This window comes from Miniopterus schreibersii (assembly GCF_964146895.1).
Source record: "Miniopterus schreibersii genome assembly, chromosome: 7".
NCBI lineage: Eukaryota > Metazoa > Chordata > Mammalia > Chiroptera > Miniopteridae > Miniopterus > Miniopterus schreibersii.
In genome coordinates this window covers 66,574,734-66,597,391 of record NC_138108.1, presented here as the reverse complement: position 1 = coordinate 66,597,391, position 22,658 = coordinate 66,574,734, and the positions used below count along the sequence as shown (strand labels likewise).

Genomic DNA, 22,658 nt, shown 5'->3' with positions numbered 1-22,658 from the left:
ATGTAAGAGTCCCTGTGACTTCTAAAAACCATGTAAAGTCAATACAGATTTTGAGGCACAGAATTGTAATATATGAAACTGTTGCCTGGAGTGAATATTTATAAATGAGTTATAAAGTCCGGAAAATAGAGGTTTCTCGTGGAAGCACAGAGAGCCGCTTATCTCTAACGGCACAAACCACGCTGGTAATGATTCTTGGGAACACTGTCAGCGTGATGAAATGCACACGAAAGAAGCGAGGCTGTGTTGACGTACTGTTTCCCCAACCCCTTCAGACCTGGCAAAGCACCTGTGAAACTAGCCTCAGATTATTACAAAAATTATTGCTTTCAATCTGTTTTTGAAAAAAAAAATAAATACAGCCTGGATTATAAATATTGTACTCGACTACATGGTGGAGTTGAATAACACAAGGCTATCATTTACAAGTTCACGATAGTTTAGCAGTTCAAATTCAGTTTAGAATTTGAGTTCTAAACAAAGAAAAAAGTGTGTTCCTATACCTGGTCCCCAAGATCACGGGAGAGTAGGAATCCGAGCGCTTAAATGGGCTTTATTTTTTGCTTTGGGAGTTTATATTTTCACTCCTTTGATTAATTTCCTGAAGACTTTGCTTCCTCATGTCTAGTATTTTTTAAGACTATTTTCTCTTCACTTAAACTACTGAGGTTTGGCAGAAGGGAAAATTGATAGGATGTACATTCTTACTATTCTGAGAACCTACATCTGTCTTCCTCTTCTTAGGGGCTTACACATCCTGAGCTGATATTTTGCCTCTCCTGGTGTGGAAAGGTTGGCATGTGCATTAGGAAGAGAGGGATCGGGCTCAAAACATGCTGGGTGTTTCTGATACCGTAAGCAGCTTTCCCATTTTGAATACTCTTAATTGTGACGTACACAAACCCCATTCAAATCCATAGGTAGTGGCCTGTGGGGTCAGTACTGCTCGTTAGGGCTTGAATTTCCTGAGAACGAAGGCAGCCTGGTCCCCCTGATGTGTCCTTGCCTCTCTCCAGAGAGATCCAAGGACACACGGGCAGTTAAGAAACCCCTTGAAGGTCAAGGTCCAATTTCCCTTCTCTGTGATTATGACTCTTGTTACCCAGCAACTATTATCTATTTTTCGCCTGTCTCCAGTATTGCATGAGCTCTGCCTTGCTTGGCCAGTGGTGGCAGGCACATGTCCCACTTGTTGAGAACCATGGGTGCGTAAGAACTTGACTTCCAACCTTCTAACCTCTTCCCTCACTCCTGCCTTACTCTCTCTCTTTCTTAGGGAAAATCCTTTTGGACATTTCCCCCTTTTAGCTTGAGTTAAAAAAAAAAAAAAAATCTCAATTCTTACCTTTACACACATTCTGCTGATTAAATATTTTTTCACTCACAAGTATGACAGCAATATCTTTGCTACCAGCATCAACATGCTGGTTTTGTTGTTTCTTCTTAAAAGTTACACATTTTCCTGATTTTTTTCTGCCTGAATCATTTTCCTTGACTTGAGCGCATTGCCAAATTTTCTCCTTACTTTTCTGTTATGGAAAACCTATGAACATTGAACCTATCATTATCCCTAGTGATCGAACCCACCACTTGTCCCAAGGACAAGTAAATCCTCAGTCATGAAGAGTCTTAAGTTAACTGGCATTGGTACATTTTTGGAATACATGATAGACCCCGTTAGGAGACAGACATTATGGGGTCCTTCTCTTCTCTCTAGGACTTCTGTGGTGGTTCTGAGACTATTCAATGATCAGAATAATAATAAAAAATGGCCACTTACTGAGACTGCTAAAAAATCCTGAAGATTTTCTTTGTAGTCATTTATAACAACTTGACCCAAACATATGCTACTCTAAGAAACAGAAGTGTGAAAAATACCCAAGTTTATCAAACAGTTAAATTAGATGTGATTATTTTCTTTTAGAAGAGCTCCTTGACTCTTCAAAAAAGATTCTCCATAGGAGAATTTAAAATGGAATTTGACTTCTAAAAAATAAATTCTAACACAATACTTTTCAGGTTCAAACCTGATCAAAAAGTCCTTGATTTTAAGGTTGGCCTTTATAAAAAAAATAATACAATTTAACTAATAGCTCAGATCTATAACTGTTCTCTGTTCCAGTGAAAACACTCACTGACAGATCCTTAGATGCAATGTGTGTATATACATTTTAATTTCTTTCTTTCCCCTAGACCATCACATTTCTCACTTGCTTTGACAACAACATTAAACAAGTGGAGAAAAAGCTGTATATAACTCCATCTATTAATTACTTTAAAACATATGGGCGTTCTCACAAACACCGATTTCCATATCTAGACCCAAATCTCAAAAAGCTATCAGATAATGATGTATAATTAAAAGGGTAAATATATCTCTAGTTGTCTTAAAAAGCTGACAATTGCACCTCCTCCCAACTCCCTCTCCCTTTGGCACAACTTGCTCAGCCTTCCCCCTGGAATCTTTTCTTAAAATTTGTGCATCACTGTTGAGAGGGCACCCCCTCCTATGATCTAAGGCTGCAAGGCTCATGCTTAACCTCCAAAGACCTGATCAGGGATGACTGGAGTGGGATGTCACCATCCTGGCCCCCACTCAGCCACACACTCCTGATACGAAAGCAGCCTGGTAGATAAAGCATAAGACTTGGTGCCTGGTGACTCATCTCATCACCCCTCTCTTAAGTGTTTGACACAAACCCATTTTTTCACCTGTATGTACTTTGCTGGTTGACTGTAAGGACCAACTAAAGAACGCATGGAAATTACGGAGCCCGATCTCTGGCCAAGGCATTCGATGACTGATGGCTCTTGCATGGTCCAATGGATAGTGCCACGTCTCCTATTTAAGAATTATCTTCAAAAGGTTTTATGAATTCTCAGGCCTCCAAATAACTGATGATGGTTAATCGAAAAAATTGTTCAGTGCCATATCATAACATGAATGACCGAGGAGAAATCAACCTTCTCAACCCCAGAGCATCCATCACGTTTCCTCCTGTTTCCAGCCTCACTGGCATCTGAGGCCTAGCCGGATCGCAGGCGCAGGTGAGCTCTCTTGGCCAACAAAATGCGCTAGTTTCCAACTTACCAGATTAGTCAGCAAAGGGAGCTGAACGTACAGGGCATCTGGCAGTTGCCCTCAATTCTTCAACAATTTCTATGACACAACCAGCTGGGGGAGGGCTGCAGGCTCTGAGCCTGTTGGCAAACCACTCCATCCAAGGCTGTTAGATGTTTGCTACAAAACACATGCCTGCACCCCACTGGTTACTTCTGTACCTGCTGAGGCTCTCTGTGCTAATATCAGTGTCACTGCTTTCTTTGTCCCACCATATTACAATAATAATGCAGAAAACATTTAACCGCAAACACAAAATTCGGTTTCAAAAAGGGAGAAAAAGAGGAATTGCTGTGCTTTATCTGTTTGAACATTCCTGATTTCAACACATTTATCAAAGCTTAAGTGATTTATGTTTTGGCAGGGTGTATCAATTTCACCAAGCACACGCATTAGCTAGATACAATGATATCATATTAGCTTTTTCTGCATCTTACAGAAGAGCTAAAAAAGATTAATAAAAGCTCAAACCTTCATCAATTAAACGGAGCAGGTGGGAGGGACGGAAAAGAGGAAGAAGACTGTATTTCATTTCAGTCCTTTTGTTTTTAGGAGGGGAAAAGCTGACAGGTTCAAATCATTCATCATAACAAGCTGGAGTTGAATTTCACTGATAATTAAATGCATTTTTCCCCAAGAGTCAGAGAAACTGCAATGGGTTTTATAGTAGCAGATGTGAGAACTGTCACAAATTATGGAAATAATTTATAAACTGAAAAGCATCTTCCTCTGCAAATGCTGTATCAGAAGATCCTTTCTCAACCCTATCTGTTATGTAGTTTTCAGTCACTGTTTTATTTTAGAATAATTTTAGTTTACAGAAAAGCTGTGTAGTAGTTACCATACGCCCTGCATCCAAGTTTCCTATACTGTCAATATCTTACGTTTAATACATTTGTCCCAACTAACGAGTGAATCTTGATACACTATTGTTAACTAAAGTCCACTCCTTACTTAGATTTTCTTATTTTTATCTCACTGTCCTTCATCTGTTCCAAAATCCCATCCAGGGTCCCACATTACATTTGGTCCTCATGAGTCCTGAGGCTTGTCTTGGCTGCAACAGTCTCTCAGTCTCTCTCTGTGTTTGACGGCCTTGAGCGTTTTGAGGAATTCTCGTTAGGGACCTTGCAGAATGTCCTCCAGTTTGAGTCGATGAGGAAGGACACAGAGGTGTCATCTTTGTCACTTCATCTCAATGGCACCCTGGCAGCATGACATCGCTGTTGATGTTCATCTAAATCTTCTGGCTTTTAAAGTTGGCTTTCAGAATTCTCACAATGCTTGTACATTTTTGTTATCATCAGCTTAGTTTAGTTGACATTAAATTCAGTAGCACTTAATTTAGGATTGGTTAAAAAAAGTCAGGAACCCTCAGACACTCCACTTTATAACTCTTTACTACATCACTGAATGATCTCAAATAACCTCATTTTATTTGTTACTTAGGAAATCCTACACTACTTATAAATTAATCTGGCAATATTACGTGTGATAAATGTGTCTGTCACCATCAATATTACTATTATTGCTATTTTTATTTAATATTAATTTCTTAAAAATCGGGGCCATTTTGATAATTGGTAGCTAATAAAGAGCAGCTTATTCTGTAAATTCTTACATAGAGTTGGAATTACTTCCTGACTGTATCAGATCCAAATGCCCCTTTTCTCAGTTTTGGAGCCAGTCCATTGTACTTGATTTTACACACCTAGTAAGTATTTGATTCTATACAACCTTTGGATGGGGCTTTCTTCGCAGGCCAACCTGTTTGCCAAGGGGAATGGAGCTGACGAAAGAAAGCCTCACAAAGGAGTGTTCTGCATCCTAGCGCTCTGGGTGCTACAAGACCACGGATGCTACTTGGTTTTTCTTGGGATCTGGGACAGTCAGACCTTTGCCACAATTATGATAAAACCCTTCACTATATGTCCATCATTGTGATAGCTGTGCTTCTTTCCTATAGTTGCAGGAGGAGCTGGGCCCTAAACTGTGGGGTAGGAGAGATGGGGGTTCGAGAGAGGAGAGCTTTCTCTACAGCCAGTGGCTAATAGGAAGGAAGTTAAGGGCATTTAAAGCTCTGAACTTCTGGGGTTCAGATTTCATTCAATATACACTATACCATTGTCAACCCAGCCAGCTCTGTCCTATACCAGTCCTAACAGGTGGTGTTTTTCCTATTTGAACAAACACCAATGGAAGAGATATCACCCCAGCCTAGCTGTGCCAGGCCAGTGTTTAACAATTCTGATCGGTGTTTATTTAACACCCATTGACCCTTCACTCTCATGGCTCCGGGAGTAGGAGAGGCCTGGACCTCTTCGGTCAGGTTTGCACTTTAAGCTCACTGCCTCTAAATACAGCTCTTCGACTTGAACACGCCTTGTTTAAGAAAGAAGGAGCCCTAGAACAGTTTAGAAATATTTCCACAAAAATATGATTTTGTTTTGCAGGAGTAAGTTCCTGCTGATCAGTAAGCTTCACTGATTTTAGCCTGTATCTGCAGTCATATAAATGCTACTGTACGCCCACGTCGCACTTGCAAATTGTTGGACTGGGAGAAAAAGTGGAAGTCTCTTATTGTAGAAAAGAACTTGTTGGCTCATCCCCCAGTGGCTAAATTTAATATATATAACAGATACCAGTATAACAGAAAGCAGGGAGCACTGGTCCTAATCAAGGGAGGCAACAGTGCAGGAAGTAAACAGAATTGAATTATTAATATCTTTATTCTGATGAGAGAAATAAAATCCAAGATTTACAAGTTGATAGTTGATAATGAATGAATTCGTGACAAGAAAACAAATCAATCTTGGTATTTATATTCCTTTTCTCTTGTTCCAAATTGTTTATCGATTTGTTTATAATTACTAATGAGAGTGTGATAACATTATAAGACAATAGTTATATTTTTTCTAGAGAAAGGCTAATTTTTTTCTTTTCTTTTTGCCAGCTTTATTGAGATTAATTGACAAATAAAATTGTAATATATGTATTTGCAGTGTACAATGTGATGCTGTGCTATACATTCACACCCTGAAAGGATTCCCACCATCAAGATAATTAACACATCTATCACCTCACATAGTTATTTTTTTATTTTTCTGAGAACACTTAGGAAAGGGTTCTTAGCAAATTTCAATTATACAATTCCATATTATCAATTATAGTCGCCATGCTCTACAGCAGATCCTCAGAATTTACTTATCTAGTAACTGAAAGTACACGGCCACTCCTCTTAGCCATAATCGGCTCCAATGTTCAGTCAGTACTTAGTCCTGGCTCAGAGGTGCAGTGCTTGGAGGTGGCACCTTGGCAGGCTTGTCTGTCACCCTTAGACCTCCTAAGAGCTTTTGAAAATGTATACTATCTAATCTTGGGTTCTGGAACAGTTAGACCTTTGCCGCAGTTACGGTATAACCTTTTCTATAGTTCTATATAGTTAATGCAATATATATGAATGCTTCTTGATAATAAAGTATGTTCTGAATAAACAACTACATTCTGAAATAATGTAGACTTGTCTTTATGTTTACAGGTGTGTTAAAATATGCTAGTAGACAATGAATCTGGTCAATGTCTATGAGTTTCATAAGAACTGATGAATGTTGTAAATGAAAGGTAAAACAAAACAACCTAACATTTTTCTGTGATCATAGCATTGAAGAGGCAGCTATACCTCAAGTGAATGTTTTCAGCTGTTTTGTGTTTACAGTGATTATAACCTACTTACAGCCTATCCTGGTTTTCCATGAGACACTTGCCATAATATATAACAAACAATGTATCAATTGAATAGATCACCTACCACTAACAAGGAAGGCCGTCCCCTTACCTATTTACAGTATACCCAAATATGCAGTCCTTTATTCTTCAAAGAAAACTATGACTTCCCAGGGTCAGGCAAAATAAGCTGAATGCTCCAAACGTGTAGTTTTGTACCAAGCTGGGAGAGTTGGCTTTTCCTTGCTAACAAGACTGGCATATGCTACAAGAGATAAATTATACAGATCTCTACAAATATTTTTTAAAAGCAGTTGGCATGCCCCTCTAGGAAATCCTGGAAGCATTTACTAATATTCTTTCAGAGTGACAATTATTGGTAAGTGCCAGTTTGGAAGGATAACTGGTTTGTTTAAGAGATCTGTTTATAACGTTGTTCATGATGGAATCTGTATAACTAGCCATTAATTATTTCACTGGGGATATTAGTTTAAGCCAAGAGCCCCGAAAGAGACCACTCTAGTTATGAAATTTAGAGGTGGCTTACAGATCCCATTATAGCTGAGGAATTAGGGAACCAATAATGAAAGGTGGTCTAAAGCCTAATATTTGCTGCACATAGATAGCTTGTATAATTGGATTGCTTTAACAATTTTGTCCTGTATTCTGTAGTTAAAACTAAAATGACAACCTGCTCAACAGAAAAAAAGAAAGCAAAACACACGAAACCCTGTCATGATCAAAGTCAGCATCCCCTTAAATATTTTTCTTGTAAACAAATCTTGGAAAGCATTTTCTCTGGGTAGAAATTTTACAGAATAGCATCCCTGCTGACAAAACAGGAACATGCATCTACTGGACAACATACAATGCTGTATTGATGATTAGTAGTATGGCTTGCCCTAGACTCATATTTCTGGGGCTCCATTACAGAACTGTCACAGCAGATTAAAAGAAGAATGGCATAAAGGGACTCGTGAAGGATGACAGACTCAAACATATATCAATGCATTAATTGCACCTATTAATATTTTGTGGCATAATGTGGCATTGTTTCAAAATTCATTTTGCAAGTTGAAAAACAAATGATTGCTTAGGAGAGGAAAGTTAAACAGCGGACATCCTTTCTGCTGAGAGCAGCAAATTCATTTACCTTCCAGATATCTTTTAATAGCTACCCTTTACAATTTTCTAAATTGATACAGGAAACATAAATGTGAAGACAGAAGTCAGCAGTGAGAGCCAAAAAGCTAGACTGCAATGCTTGGCAGTAGTTTTATTGCTAAGGTTAAATATGGAAATTCTTATTTTATCTTGATGACAGTAATCTGGAAAATCAATGACACAACCTATGCAAAAAAATAGTACACACACACGTTCTGACACAGAAATATCATGTGTACAAACACACGTTTGGGTGTACATGCCATAATTTCTATAAACATTTAAGGGAAATGGTGTGAAAGAAACCTTTGATTTCATTTGTGTTAGCAAGCTGAATAAAAGGGGCTCTTCAACGAATTATGAAAAGCTAAACACAAATGTTAAAGGTGCCTTGTAGCAGGGGGCTGCTATAATATCATAATATTGTAAATATTACAATACGGCCATGCCTCCTGAGTAAAACGGAGTCGACTGCAGTCGCGTTTAATGCAAGTTTTGAAAGTCAAACAAAGTATTTTTTTGGATAATCAAACAGATAGAAACAGTCCTTTTGCTGTTAAGGAATAAATGACCTAGCATGGTAAGTGCCCCTGTTTTCACCCAGGTGTCCTTATAAACCCCATTCAAGTGTTCAATGGGTGACAAGAGCTTCACGTGACAGGACACACAAATACTTCTCAAATATGATGGCCTGGGAGAGACAATGTGAGTCTGCGCCTTGACATTTACAAGTTGGCATTTAAAAAGGAAGAAGCAATAGAGAGAAGAGCCGTCAATGAGGAGCAGAAGTGCCAGACACTGTATTTCTACTTGAGTTTAGGCAGAGTTCCAATGCCGGACAAGGAAATATTGGGGGGGGGGCATCGTGAAGAGGGACAGGAGCCAGGGTTTAGGAGAAGTCCCCTGTGTATTTACCATCAAACCCATTTGATAGTTCAATCTTCAGGTACCATTAATCTGGCAATTAACATATACTGCTTGCGATGGTTACTTTTAGGTGCCAACTTGGCTCAGTTATTCAAACACTAATCTGGGTGTTGCTGAGAAGGTGTTTTGTAGATGTGGTTAACATCTACAATAGGTTGAATTTTTTATTTTTTTTTTAGTTCAAATGTCAGCATCTATTGGTTATATTCTTTTATCAAACATGACATTTATTGATTCAAAATAATTTTTCAAACTGTTTTAGATACATAGTATATTTCACCTAAATGTAAATATTCACATTCACAGTCTATTGGGGATTTTTATAGGATCCTACATAGATGTACCGCTTTATTATGACCCAATATAAATATGTTTTGTAACACCAGTGACAGTTTCCATACTATAAAATACCCACTTAATAAGAAACACAAATGCATAGTACTTTTGTATAAGAATCTAATAATCGTGTTAAAATTATTTTTGCAATAACCATTCTTGGTGTGCATTCTGAGAATTATAGCATCTTCATAAGTAATCTTGGTTGAGTCTTACACCCCCTCTGAGAGGTGTGTAGAGCAGGAAATAGCCTTAGAGAGGTTAAGGGGCTTGTCCAAGGTCCAAGTCTTGAGAGATAGCAATAAATCTAGAAATCAGGTCTTTTGCATCAAGTCACTGCTCTTTCCACACTAACACTCTAATCGACCTGATACCAAAAACAAAATGAAACAAAAACCAAATCCTCAATCAATATAATATAAATAATATACCACATTTACCTTAAACATAAATTTTTTCCTCATTAGAAAGTGAAAAGTTTATTCTGGAAAATGAATCTAAGAAAACTGAGGAAAATTAAAGTCTGGTAACAACTGTTAATATATTAATATTTATTCGTATTTTCTCCTCTGTGATACAAATAACACATATTTTATATAGCATCTTTAATTATTTATAAGGAAAACATAATATTCAGTTGAATAATAGCTCAAATACTCTATAAGAAAAAATTTTGCTAGGAATAAAATCTAGAATCAATCAGGATCAGTTTCCTATAGTCTTGAAAGGACGCTTAACTGTTCCATCTTTTGTCACCTAAGGCCAAGTCAGAAGGATCTCGGACCGTGCTGGGCAGGAGCAAGACCCCTGTGCTCTGGGCCAGCGCGGAGGCAGCCCCATCCTCGCAGCCCATGGGGGTTTGGTCTTTGCATCTCGGGCTCGGTCTTCAGAGTCATTCTTTATTTTGTCCCTCTGTGCTTTCCAGGCCAGGCTGGCAACATTTCTGGTACAAAATTCTTAAAACCTTGTTAACATCCTGTGTAATTAATTCACCACAATTCAACAAGAGTGCCCTCACACAGCTTTTCTAGGTAACGGCGTCTCATTCCCCGGTCCTGCTGAGATGGTTGTTGGATCCACCTGGGTCATACACCTGGATGCCTTTAGGCAAAGCTGTCCAGTCACACACACCTTTGGTGCTTTTCTCCAGATAATCAGTTTGACTCTAAGTGAACGAGATACTCTTAATGTTATGGGTGGGCTCATTCGCTCAGCTGAAAGGTTTTAAAAGCAAAATTGAGGTTTCCCTGGAGAAGAAATTCTGCCTCAAGACTACAGCATCAACGCCTGCTGGAGAGTTTCAGGGTCTGCCCTATGCATCTTGGGCTTATCAGACCCACAACTTCAAGAGACAATTCCTGAAATACAGCTCTTTGGACATCTATCTATATCTATCTATCATCTATCTATCTATCTATCTATCTATCTATCTATCTATCTATCTATCTATCTATCATCTATCTATCTATCTATCTATCTATCATCATCTATCTATCTATCATCTATCTATCATCTATCTATCTATCATCTATCTATCTATCATCTATCTATCTATCTATCTATCTATCTATCTATCATCTATCTATCAATCATCTATCTATCTATCATCTATCTATCTATCATCTATCTATCTATCATCTATCTATCTATCTATCTATCTATCATCTATCTATCTATCTATCTATCTATCTATCTATCTATCTATCTATCATCTATCTATCTAATCTATCATCTATCATCTAACTATCATCTATCTATCATCTATCTATGTACCTATGACCTACCTTTCCTACTGGCCCTGCACTTCTGGAGAACTCTGATTCACTGCCTTTTGATCTAATGATTATGTTCATGCGCGAATATCTTATTTTTATGACTCAGTGATGCTTCTTGCTTTCTTAGATTGTCCACAGAACCTAGCATAGGGATGCCTGATGGTGAATTAATCACAGGTTCCGATTTAGGGTTAAGAGTCTCCATGTTGCTCCTGGAGTAAACTGTGAAAGTTTAGATCATTCTACTTATTATTATTTAAAAATATATTTATTGATTTCAGAGAGAGGAAAGGAGAGAGAGAGAGAGAAACATCAATGATGAGAGAGTCACTGATCGGCTGCCTCCTGCACGCCCCCTGCTGGGGATCGAGCCCACAACCCGGGCATGTGCCCTGACCTGGAATCGAACCCCGATCGCCTGGATCCTAGGTCGATGCTCAACCTCTGAGCCATGCCCGGCCAGGCTCTACTTATTATTAATTCGTTTTTACTTGACTCTTCCTTTTGTAAACTCCTTGATGACAGCTAGTATGTCTTGCTCACCTTTAAGTCTCCAGAACCTGTCACAGAACTTGATTCACAGTCAGTGCCCAATTAAAACGGAATACATCAATCTGACTGGCACTGCGTAATATCCTAGACCATCCACACCTTTTTATTTCCTTAGGCTTTACTCGTAGGCCACTTTAGGAAATGTTTTAAATCTTAAGTAAAATGTCGTTGATAAAGGAATCGAGTGGTAAAAATAGTGGAGATGGGAAATGAGGAGTTATAAGTTGGGAGAATGGAACTGAGTGATAAGTACTGTAATAATAATTTGATAGGAGAATAATGAAACTTAAATTGAAACATTGAAAAATAATGTTTGGAAACATTGTTATAATTATTAGGAGAATTAATTTACAGAGTGTTATAAACATGACCGAATTCTATTACTCTCAGGGGCAATCATTCCCATGGCATCATCCACCCTAAGCTGACATTAACTCACAGATCTGCACCTTACCCTAGACTTTACCTGGAGTTCAAGGTCTACAGGTCTAGCTTCCTAGCAGACAGGTGCACTTGAACTGAACCATGAAAGTACACAACACCAGTTTTGCACTTTTTAAAAACACGATATAATTGTTCGATGATAGTGTAAGTAGCAGTTAAAAATGAGAATGGAAATTTTTAAAAACTGGGCGCCCAAGAAGGCAGGCGCTTTGCTATAACTTAACTGACTGAAACACTTCTCATACGATCTCTACTGGGATGGCATTCTGTCTGTACAACCCCATGGACTTTTGTGCTTTGCTGACAACTGGCACAGTAGCTACACACTCTGGGAGCTCTATTTCGGTCACCTGATACTTGGCTTACATCAGTTGTGGCTTCTTTCTTGGTGTCTGCAATCATTTGCAAACAAGTTCCAAATCAGTCTCTTCTGTGTCTCTGGCGATCTCCTAGTAGCCTTCCCCCCAACCTTCCATACCTCTCTTTACACCTGGCACGGAAGTCCTGGGAAAGGTCAAACGGGACTGTCCTGGGATTAGAGATGATTCAGAACCACAGGCGGTGGCCAGGCTCTCTCTTACAAACATTTCCTGTCAAGCCACACACATTAGGCATCTGGCCCAAGATCTGATTGCGAGCTTTTAAATAGCTTCCTATTACCTAGAGCAGTGTTTTCACACTGAGCAAGGAAACCTTTTCCCCGTTAAAGCAGGCTTTTGTAGAACCTCCATATGGTATACAAGAGACACCAATGCCATTTATTAAGGCACAATTTTATATGAGTTCAAAGGTATAACATTATACACTTCAGGAATGAGAGCAATAGAATTTTAAACATGAAACTTCAAATTAGAGTTAATAGATGACTGCTGTAGTCATATCAGCCTCAAAATAGTTCAGGGCAGCATCTCCTCCATAAAGTGTCCTGGACAATGTGATGGACTTGGCCACTCCCCACCTTTTGGGCTCTCACCATTAGGCTCCTATAATAGCACTGACCTGGTTGGTCTTTTTTTCATGAGGCTGAACTCCTTAAAGATAGGGACATTTTCTTATTTGCTATATCACCAAGCCCAGCACAATGTTTAACATGAAGTAGACATGTTTAGTAAACGTATGTTGCTGAAAAAGTGTAATCCTCCCCCATGAAGTATCATTTCAATATTAACTGAACGACTTGGTTAAATTTTCTCCTGAAATTTTATGTATTGCAAAATCATTCCTGGCCTGTACCCAAATCATCATAAAATATTTTAAAAAATTATTGGGGATCACATGCATGAAGTTTAACTGACTGGTTGTTCTAGGAAACCTGGAGAAAAAGTCATGATTAAAAAAAGGAATAAACAATTCCTGATGGAGTCCCAGCCACTCTGGCCCTTGGTGACTCGAGCATACTCCCAACCTCTGGAATCCAGAAGAGAAGGGCCCTGGGCTTGGCTGAGGTCAGACCCAGGAAGGGCCTGGAAAAGGGATGCTGTGGCTTATCCTATTTAAACAGGGAGAGAGAGAGGATTACTGGGAAGTCTGTTCTCGGGGGTCCAGGGAAGAATTAGCACAGCATCCTCTGAAACGACAAAACGAGAGAGTGCGCTTTTCCAGGGGTGTCCGTGTCAAAGAGCGGGACTGAGAAAGGAGTTATTCAGACGAGTTACAATGTTTGTGGGGAGACCTGCGTTTTTCAGTCTAAAAGTACTGTGGACCTAAATCACAGGTAAATGCTCCATTTCGTACTGAACTGCACTTGGCCTTGTAGACATGCCTGCCAATCGAGTAGATCAGCCAGAGTACTCAGAAACCGGTGGACATCTCCCCAATGTGCTACTAAGAAGGGGAGCAATCAGTGATGCGCCAGGTCTTTATGTACAAATAAGTATTAAGGATGAATCAACCTGCTAATTAACTGGTTTACTTTGGTGTTTACTGAGCAACTATGATGTTCAGAGCACACGGGTTCTCCAGAGACTGAGAAGCTTGAAGCGTAGACTCATCCTCGACAATGTCCATCCCTCAGGCGATAACAGGGTCATTTGTGCTTATTTCCTTTCGGATTTCCCTCTTACAGATATACTCCCCCCCTTTACCACCTAATCTTTCCCGTCTAGCGTGTCTCCATCCACCAGTAACTCAGTCCGGAACCTTGAGTAATTCTTGAGCCCAGCCTTGTTTTCACCCTGGCACATCCAATTCATCACCAATTCCTATATTCTATTCCCAAATCTATTTTAAATTTCCCTCTCGGCTGCATTGTCTGCTCCATCAACAATGCGACCTCCCTCCCGGGCACCTTCAGAACCTCTTCTGTCTAATCGTGGTCTTTCAAGTGCTGTCCACACGGCATCCAGAGTGACCTTTATACAGCCAGGCCATGTCCCTCCCCTGCTCTAACTTGTCAGCGTATTGAGTCGTTGCACGGAAAATAAAATTCAGGCTCCTCAAATGGCGAGCAAGGTCCTGGCTATGGCGCCTTCTTCCTTTCCAGTGTGCACTCCACTTGCTCCTGGGCAGAAGCCTTCTGTGACCTTTAAATTCCTCTTGAAAACCATCAGAGAACTTTGCTCATGGTTCTCTTAAGACACATTCATACTCCGCCTCATTTTACCTCCTCTCACTAGACTGCGAGTCACTGTGAGTCTCTTATAACATCTATTCCACACATATTTTGGGGGCACTTCTGCTTTCCAGCACTGGCCTGGGCAATGAGATGCAACAGTGAGTAAGACAGTCACAGCTCCCAATTTATGGGGTGCAATGTCTAGTGGAGTGGACCGACAAAAAATCTGCAAACAAACTCATTTACAAAATAAATACAAACTGCGGGGAGTGCAGGGAGGAAAACCCATAGGAGATGCACCAGGGAATAGGTGGGTCACTTCAGACTGCGTGGCATAAGGGGGTGGCATTTAAGATCATGTGAAGAGGATCAGCCAGAGCTCGCTATAGGGACCCTGCAGGAGTGTTGCAGACAGAAGGGCAGCCTGTGAAGGGCCCCCAGGGACAGGGAGAGCTCAGTGAATCCCAAGAGTTATGTGAAGGCGGTGAGCGGGGAGGCAAAGGGCACAAGGTGATGTTGGAGAAGTAGGCAGGGGTCAGGTCATCTGGGCATCAAGCTGAGCGTCTCACTTGTAGGAATTGTTTAATAAATATCTGTTGCGTTTTCATAAGGGGAATATACTCCAGCTGCAGAATTATACAGGTTAAGAAACGGAGGCCCTTAAAACTAAGAAAAAACTCTAGAACTGAGGTCTTCACATTCCCCGTTGAATGCCCTTTCTAGTATCTCTGTAGTCTGTTGAGCACAGATGAAAACACGGGAGCAGAGTCGAGATGTGATTACTCAGCATCTGAAGGTGACAGTGACAGTGACAGTGCCAGTGTCTATCACGCACAGATGAACATGACTGACTCGTATTAATCGACACTTTTATCAGAATGTGTGACAGCTATGGATAATTTTCCTGAGTCTACCTTTGTTCTAAAAGCAAACACTGCTCTCTGCCTAAATGCTCCCTCTTCCCCAAGCTCCCTAGGCTTTCAGCGTCAGGGAAGCTTTCCTTCACTGTTGGGACCAAGTTATATCTCTCTAATGTAGTCACTCTTGGAACACAAGCAACTTGGTAGGAAGCTGAATTACTCTACTAGAAGAGACCACGTGTAGAGGCCCTGAAATTACAAGCACGAGCAGGAGCCCAGCTGAGTCCAAATTCCTGGCCATCCCCTCCAAGGCCCCTGGTGTGTGAGTAAAGCCACCTTGGACCCTGCAGACAAGTCAAGTGACAGGTGAGCACCTCTAAGTGACCCCAGTGAATGCTACTAGGAGCAAGAGAATCAGCCACTAAGCCCTGCCCAAATTTTGGATTCACAACATCTTAAGATGAAATAAAATGGCTGCTGCTATATCACATTTCGAGTATAGTTTTCATTTTTTCCTTTATAATTATTATTTTAAAAATATAAAGTAGAGAACATACTTATTAACAATTTCCTTACTGATTCTTTTTGCTGGACATTGAGTAAGTATTCCTCCATGATGTGTGACATTCTTTGTAGATACAGCCAAAATAACCTTTATTTGGTTTTTACTTATTACAAGAGTAAAACATGTTATTACTTATTCAAAGAAGAAACCCATTAAAACCACACATAGTCCCACCACTCAGAAACTTATAATTCCACAAATGTTTGCATAAAATTCCATTTTATGGATGATTCTTTTATTCAAACAGTTTCTTACTGTTACATGTTTAACCATAGTATAGTAATGGATTTAATTTTTTAAGTTTTAACTCCTTATTATAGAAATTTTAACACATGCACAAAAGAAAGAACAGTGTAATGAATGTTCATGTATCCATCATACAGCTTCAACGATAATATATATTCTGTCAACTCCATATGATAATTATTCTTAAAGTGAAAGTTATAAAAATTATTGATCCATTTTGATTATATTTTGTGTATGGTTACAAATAGCAGTCTAGTTTCATTCTTTCACATGGGCTTTCCAATTTTCCCAGCACCACTTATTAAAGAGGCCTTCTTTTCTCCATTGTATGTTTTTGGCTCCTTTGTCAAAAATTATTTGCCCATATACATGTGGGTTTATTTCTGGGCTCTCAATTCTGTTTCATTGGTCTGTGTGTTTTTCTGCCAATACCATACTATTTTGATTATTGTAACTCTGTAGTATAATTTGAAGTCAGGTAGTATAACACCTCCAGCTTTGTAATTTTTCCTCAGGATTGCTTTGGCTATTTAGGGTCTTTTGTGGGTCCACACAAATCTGATGATTTTTTCATTCTATTTCTTTAAAAAATGCTACTGGGATTTTTATGAGGACTGCATTAAATCTATACATTGGCTTGGGTAATATGACCATTAACTTAATTTAAAAATAATTAAAAGCTTTTTTAACAGACAAAATATTATTATGGGATGTGAGTACAAAATACTATGCTTATTATACTTTAGGGTGGAGTCTCCAAATTAGAGACTAGGGCCTGCAGAAGTTTTTACATGGCCTTGAACCTTAGTTCTCAGCCTTAAGTTCACAGGCTTCACCAATACCTCCTGTTCAGTCTTAAGGGTAGGTGTGGTTTTTTTTTCATGCAGTCAATAGTTGAAACATGGAGAGCATGTGTAACTCTGTGAGATGATAAAGTAGTAGCTATGAGGTGACAGAGTAGTAGCTACAAAGTGCGGGTGATATAGAGATAATCAGAACGTTGTCCTGTAGGTGAGACTGTCTGTGTGTAGTGACCTGCAGTCTCAGCCTGGATAGTTCAACCCTAAGTCATTCTGATTTATGGATCCCACACAAAGCCCTGGTGTCTGCCTAAAACCTGCCTCTAGGATTTCACGATCTTGCTGAGGCAGGTTCTTGAAAAGCCCAGACATAATCCATGGGCTTCCCTGAACACAATCACCTAAGCCCAAACTGCTGCTGTGACTTCCACAAGATGCTAAGGTTGGGTTCATGTCAGCAAGGAACCAATGCTGGCTCAACAGCCACTACAGAGTTTTGGCCAATTTACATATGTCAATGATATTTGAGATATGTATAAGACAGGCTTTAATAACTGTCCTCCGATGCTAAGTTACCATCTCTCTGTTTTGCTCTGCCTAAGAATTTCTAATCGTCTTCAGTCTTAACAGGGCACCCTTTGCCCTGACTGGAATTCTTAAATGTGAATTCTGAATGGCCACCTAAGAGAAGAACATGATTGGGCATGCACTGTTAAGCTAGGCCAACGGAAGGCAGGTGGAATTCTTAAGTATTGTTTTTTATTTATTTAAAATACTCTCAACATACATCATTTTTACAGATAGCTTATTTGATCTTTAGATATGCCTCACTTCTCATCTTGAAATGACCTAATTCTAAAAAGTGCGTGCCTCAGAATACTCGGAGGTTTGTAATATTTATAAAGGAATCTCACCAGTGGCAGAAGATAACAGAGGAGACAACACTTAGAAGAGGCCTGGTTTCTTAAGCCAGCTGTCAAAACCTCAAGGAAGCCTTTCTCAAATAAATTAAACATTTTTTCCTTCTTACACAGTGCATGTCAGTGGAAATGCATATTTCCATGTCATGCATATTCTCTTTTTAAAATACGTTTCACAACAAGGAATTAATGCTTAACAGCATGTAAGCCCCTGCTGGCCTCTTTCCTTACCACCTCCTTTCCAGGGGCTTTGCCCGGTTTGCTTTCATGGTTTGCCCCGTGGGGTACTTGTGCTTCCCACGCTTTGTCTCTCAACATAGTTGAACGCTTAGGAGCGGCCACCTGTCCTACCCACCCCGGTGAATTAAACCACGGCTGAAGAACAGAAACGCCGCTCGCCACTTCCTCACCAAGCTTGTCCCTGCAGGGGAGAACTCACTGCCACATAGGTGTGGGAGCTTCTCTGTTAGTGGCCTTGGGGCAGGTTAAAAATGTAAGGTATGTCGGATAAAGCTCAACTCAGATGCCCTGGCACCATCTGCATCATTGTGGAAATCAGGAATTTCCTTCTGGGACGGTGAGAATCTGAAACAGGGTATTTCAGACTCACAAGCCCTGTGGCCTCCCTTTACGATGTGCGCCTCTGGGGGGTCTGCTGCGCAGGGGTGGTGCAGGGGCAGGCTGAGCCGCTCCTGAATGAATGGGAATGCTCCCCGGCTACTGCTCAAGCCTCTCCCGGGTAAGTTGAGCCTGTCTTCAGGCTCCCCCAGGGAGCTGGGCTCTGCCAGCCCGTGGGAAAAGGGAAAGCTAGCGGCCCGCTCCGCGCCCACGGGCGGAGCCAGCCCTGTGCGGGCAGAGCCCGGGGCCCTGCTCTCTCCCTGGCTCCCTGGGTGCATCGAGCTCCCTCCCTTCCTCCTTTCCCTCCTCCTTGTTTGCAGTGAACCTCTGCTTTTGAATCTGTGTTGCCTCTTCTCTTGATTTCTATCTTGGGGGGGGGGGCAAGAACCCTTTTGCTGCTGACGGCATGTGGTTGCCATATAACTTACAGATTCTTAATCGTGGCCAAGTCTTGATGTTTTAAAAATGAAAAGTGTGATCACCTGTAAGCGGTGAGCCAGGGGAGCTGTTCTGGTGTATCTGTAGGGCTGTCCCACAAAAGCCAGCTGAGGCCTGTAGTGATTTTCCCTCGGTCTGAGGAGGAGGCCAGGGCAGGCAGCCTGTGAGCTGCTGAGAGGCAGGGGTTTCTAACCTCGATGACTGCCCCTCAGGAGTAAAGCCTGCTCCTGTGATAGTGTTAGGGGTTGAATGGTGTCGCCCCCTGACCCCCAAATGTTGAAATCCTAACCCTCAGTAGCTGCAAATGTGACCTTGTTTGGAAACAGAGTCTTTGCGGATGTAATCAAGTTAAGATGAGGTCAGTAGGGTGAGTCCTAATCCAACATGACTGAGGTCTTTGTAGGAAGAAAAGAAAGGGCACATGGGTGGAGCACCATGTGAGGACAGACACACGGACACAGTCTCTGAAGATGACGGCAGAACTGGAATTATGCTGCCACCAGCCAAGGAACCCTTGGGGTTACCAGAAGCTGAAAGGCAAGGAAACATCTTCCCTCAGAAGTTTCTCTGGCCAACACATTGATTTCAGACTTGTGGCTTGCATACGGTTACAGAACAAATTTCCGTAACCCATAAAAAAATATTAATAATGGTATAATGTAATTTGAAAAAAGATGCGGTTCATGGTAGCAACGCAGAGTTTAACATATGTAGAACTGGTCTTAACAAGAAATGTCTAAGACTTCTATGAATAAATTTACAGGACTCTACCCAGAGAAACAAAGGAAGCCTACACTAAATGGGGACATACCATGTACTAGGACTGAGAAGAATGGATAGCGTGAAGATATCCTGTCTGCCTTAAAAAATGTATGTATTTCATGTAATTTGATCTAAAAATCCTAACAGGATTTTTTGTAGAACATGAAAATGTGATTTTAAAGTCCAGTTAGAAATAAAATAATAAATACTAAATATCTCTGATATCAGAAACCTGACTAATAAAGTTAAAATGCTAACACAAACTGATATTCTATTTGGAATAAATATGGTTTAAAAAAAATCTTCATATCCTTATCATATAAAGAGATTTTACATAGTAAGAAAAGAGGTAAAAATCACAATGGAAACACATAAAGGATAAACACATGTAATTCACACGACAAGTCATACAAATAGCCAATGAATATTGTGATAAATAAATATCCATTTAAAAATAATGACACATGTGTTCCAAAAGTTGGCACAGATTTTTAAAAGTGAAACTACCAATGTCGAGGGTGGGAAAGTCCTTTGAAAAACAAAAGATGCAATATTTTTAGAGAGAAATTTAAGCACATGAATCAATATCCTTAAAAACTGTGGCAACCTCAAACCCAATCGTCAGTGTTTAGGAATTTACCGTAAAACAAAATAATGCCCCAAATTATTGACATATGGAAAGAAAAATGGAGCAATGGAAAGACTAGAGAGCCCAGAAATAAACCCACATATATATGGTCAATTGATTTTCAACCAAAGTGGCAAAGTAATTAAATGGGGAAAGAATCGTCTTTTCAACAAATAGTGCTGAAATATCTGGATATACACATGGAAAAAGCGAACCTCTTACACCAAACACAATAGTCAAATCTAATGGATCTTAGAACTAAATGTAAATGTTGAAACTATAAGACTTCTAGAAAAAAAAGTAAATAATCTGCAAAACCTTGGTATAACAAAGGTTTCTTAGATAGGATATAAAAAATGGAAACCATAAAAATATTGATAAAATGGTATGTCACTAGAATTAACAATGTCTGCTCTTTTTTCTGTTAAGAAAATGTAAGACAAGCCACAGTCTGGGAAAACATATTCACAATACATTTATCTTACAAAGGGTTTATATCCAGAATATAGTAAAAAAAAAAGTCATTGAACTCAACAATAAGAAAAACAATCCAATTTTTAAAAATAGGAAAAATAGTTGCAAAAGAAGATACATTGCACTAAAGATAGACAAATGGCCAATTTACTCATAAAATGCTCCAGCCCGGTTGGCATGGCTCAGTGCTTGAGCATCGATCTAGGATCCAGGAGATCGAGATTTGATTCCCTGTCAGGGCACATGCCCGGGTTTCCAGCTCGATCCCCAGCAGAGGGCATGCAGAAGGCAGTCGATCAAAGAGTCTTATCATTGATGTTTCTATCTCTCCCTCTCCCTTCCTCTCTCTGAAATCAATAATATATATATATATTTTAAAAAGTAAAATGTTCCATCACATTAGTCATATCAGTAACATTAAAATGAAACCCGCATGAGATAGCACTACATACTCACCAGAACAGCTAAAATTAAAAAAACTGAAGTATCAATGGTGGCAGAGATGTAGATTAACTAAAACTCTTGTCCATTTCTGGTGGGAAAGTAAAAAGAAAAGGCCATTTTGAAAAACAATCTGGCAGTTTCATATAAAATTAAAAATAAATCGACACTAAGACTCAACAGTTTTACTCCTTTGTATTTATCCATGAGAAATGAATCTTATATAAATATTTATATATGAATCTTATATAAATATTTATAGTAGCTTTATTCATAACAGCCCCAAACTAAAATGTTCAAATAATGGACAATCAAATATGGGTAATTAAATAATGGATAATCAAATGAAAAATTAAAAACAATAAACCTATTAGATAAAAGTGCAGTTCTCTATACAGTCATATAAATAGATACCTTCATACAATGGAATTCTACTCAGCATAAAAAGGAACAAGCTACTGACAGAGAAAATAAGAGTCAATATATACTGTATGAGTCCACTGATACGAAATTCTAGAACAGGCAAAACTAATCCATAGGCAGGTCAATGGTTGCCTTTGACCAAGGGTTGCTTTTGTCAACAAAGGGACTTGAGAGAAGTTTCCAAGGTGATGGAAAAGTTCTATACCTTGACTGTGGTGGTGGTTACACATGTGTATACATTTGTAAAAACTCTTGGGACTGTATTCTTCAAACAATTTAATTCTATTATATGTAAATTATACCTCCTAAAAGTTGATTAACAATTTCAATGATGCACACAATCTATGTACAAGCATGTTAATTACAGCATTCATAACAGCAAAAGTTATACAGCATATCCCTTTAATGAAAGCATTAAAATGTATTTTATTTGTTAATTAATTAAAATAATATTAAAAAGAGCATTTAATATATGTTAAGTGAGGAAAAGAGATACACTTTTGTAAAAAAAAAGTTTAGATACATGTTCATTATTGGCAGGACATATACCACAACATTAACTAGTTGTCTCAGGATAATGGAGTCTTAGTGCTTTTATCAGCTGCTTCTTTGTTTTCATCTCTGTTTCATTTTCTACATTAAACCTACATTACTTTTCTAATTTAAAAAAAATCATGTATTGAAGAAAAATAAAATAAAAATAATAAATTGCTAAAGTAATTCTCTTTAGAGAAGATATAAATGAGTAATATTAACATCCAATAAAAAGTTCAACCTTATTGCTAACCAAAAGAATACAAATTAAAGAATAGGTCCTTTTGTGACTAACAAATTAGCAAACATAAAATGCATTAAAATAACAAATATTTTTTTCAGAATGAGAATAT

At 39.2% G+C, this 22,658-nt stretch overlaps 1 protein-coding gene across 1 annotated transcript in view; it reads right to left on the bottom strand.

The window, feature by feature from the left end:
* The window catches only part of NXPH2 (neurexophilin 2), a 96,593-nt gene that overhangs the window by 3,347 nt on the left and 70,588 nt on the right, over positions 1–22,658 (bottom strand). The window lies entirely within an intron of this gene.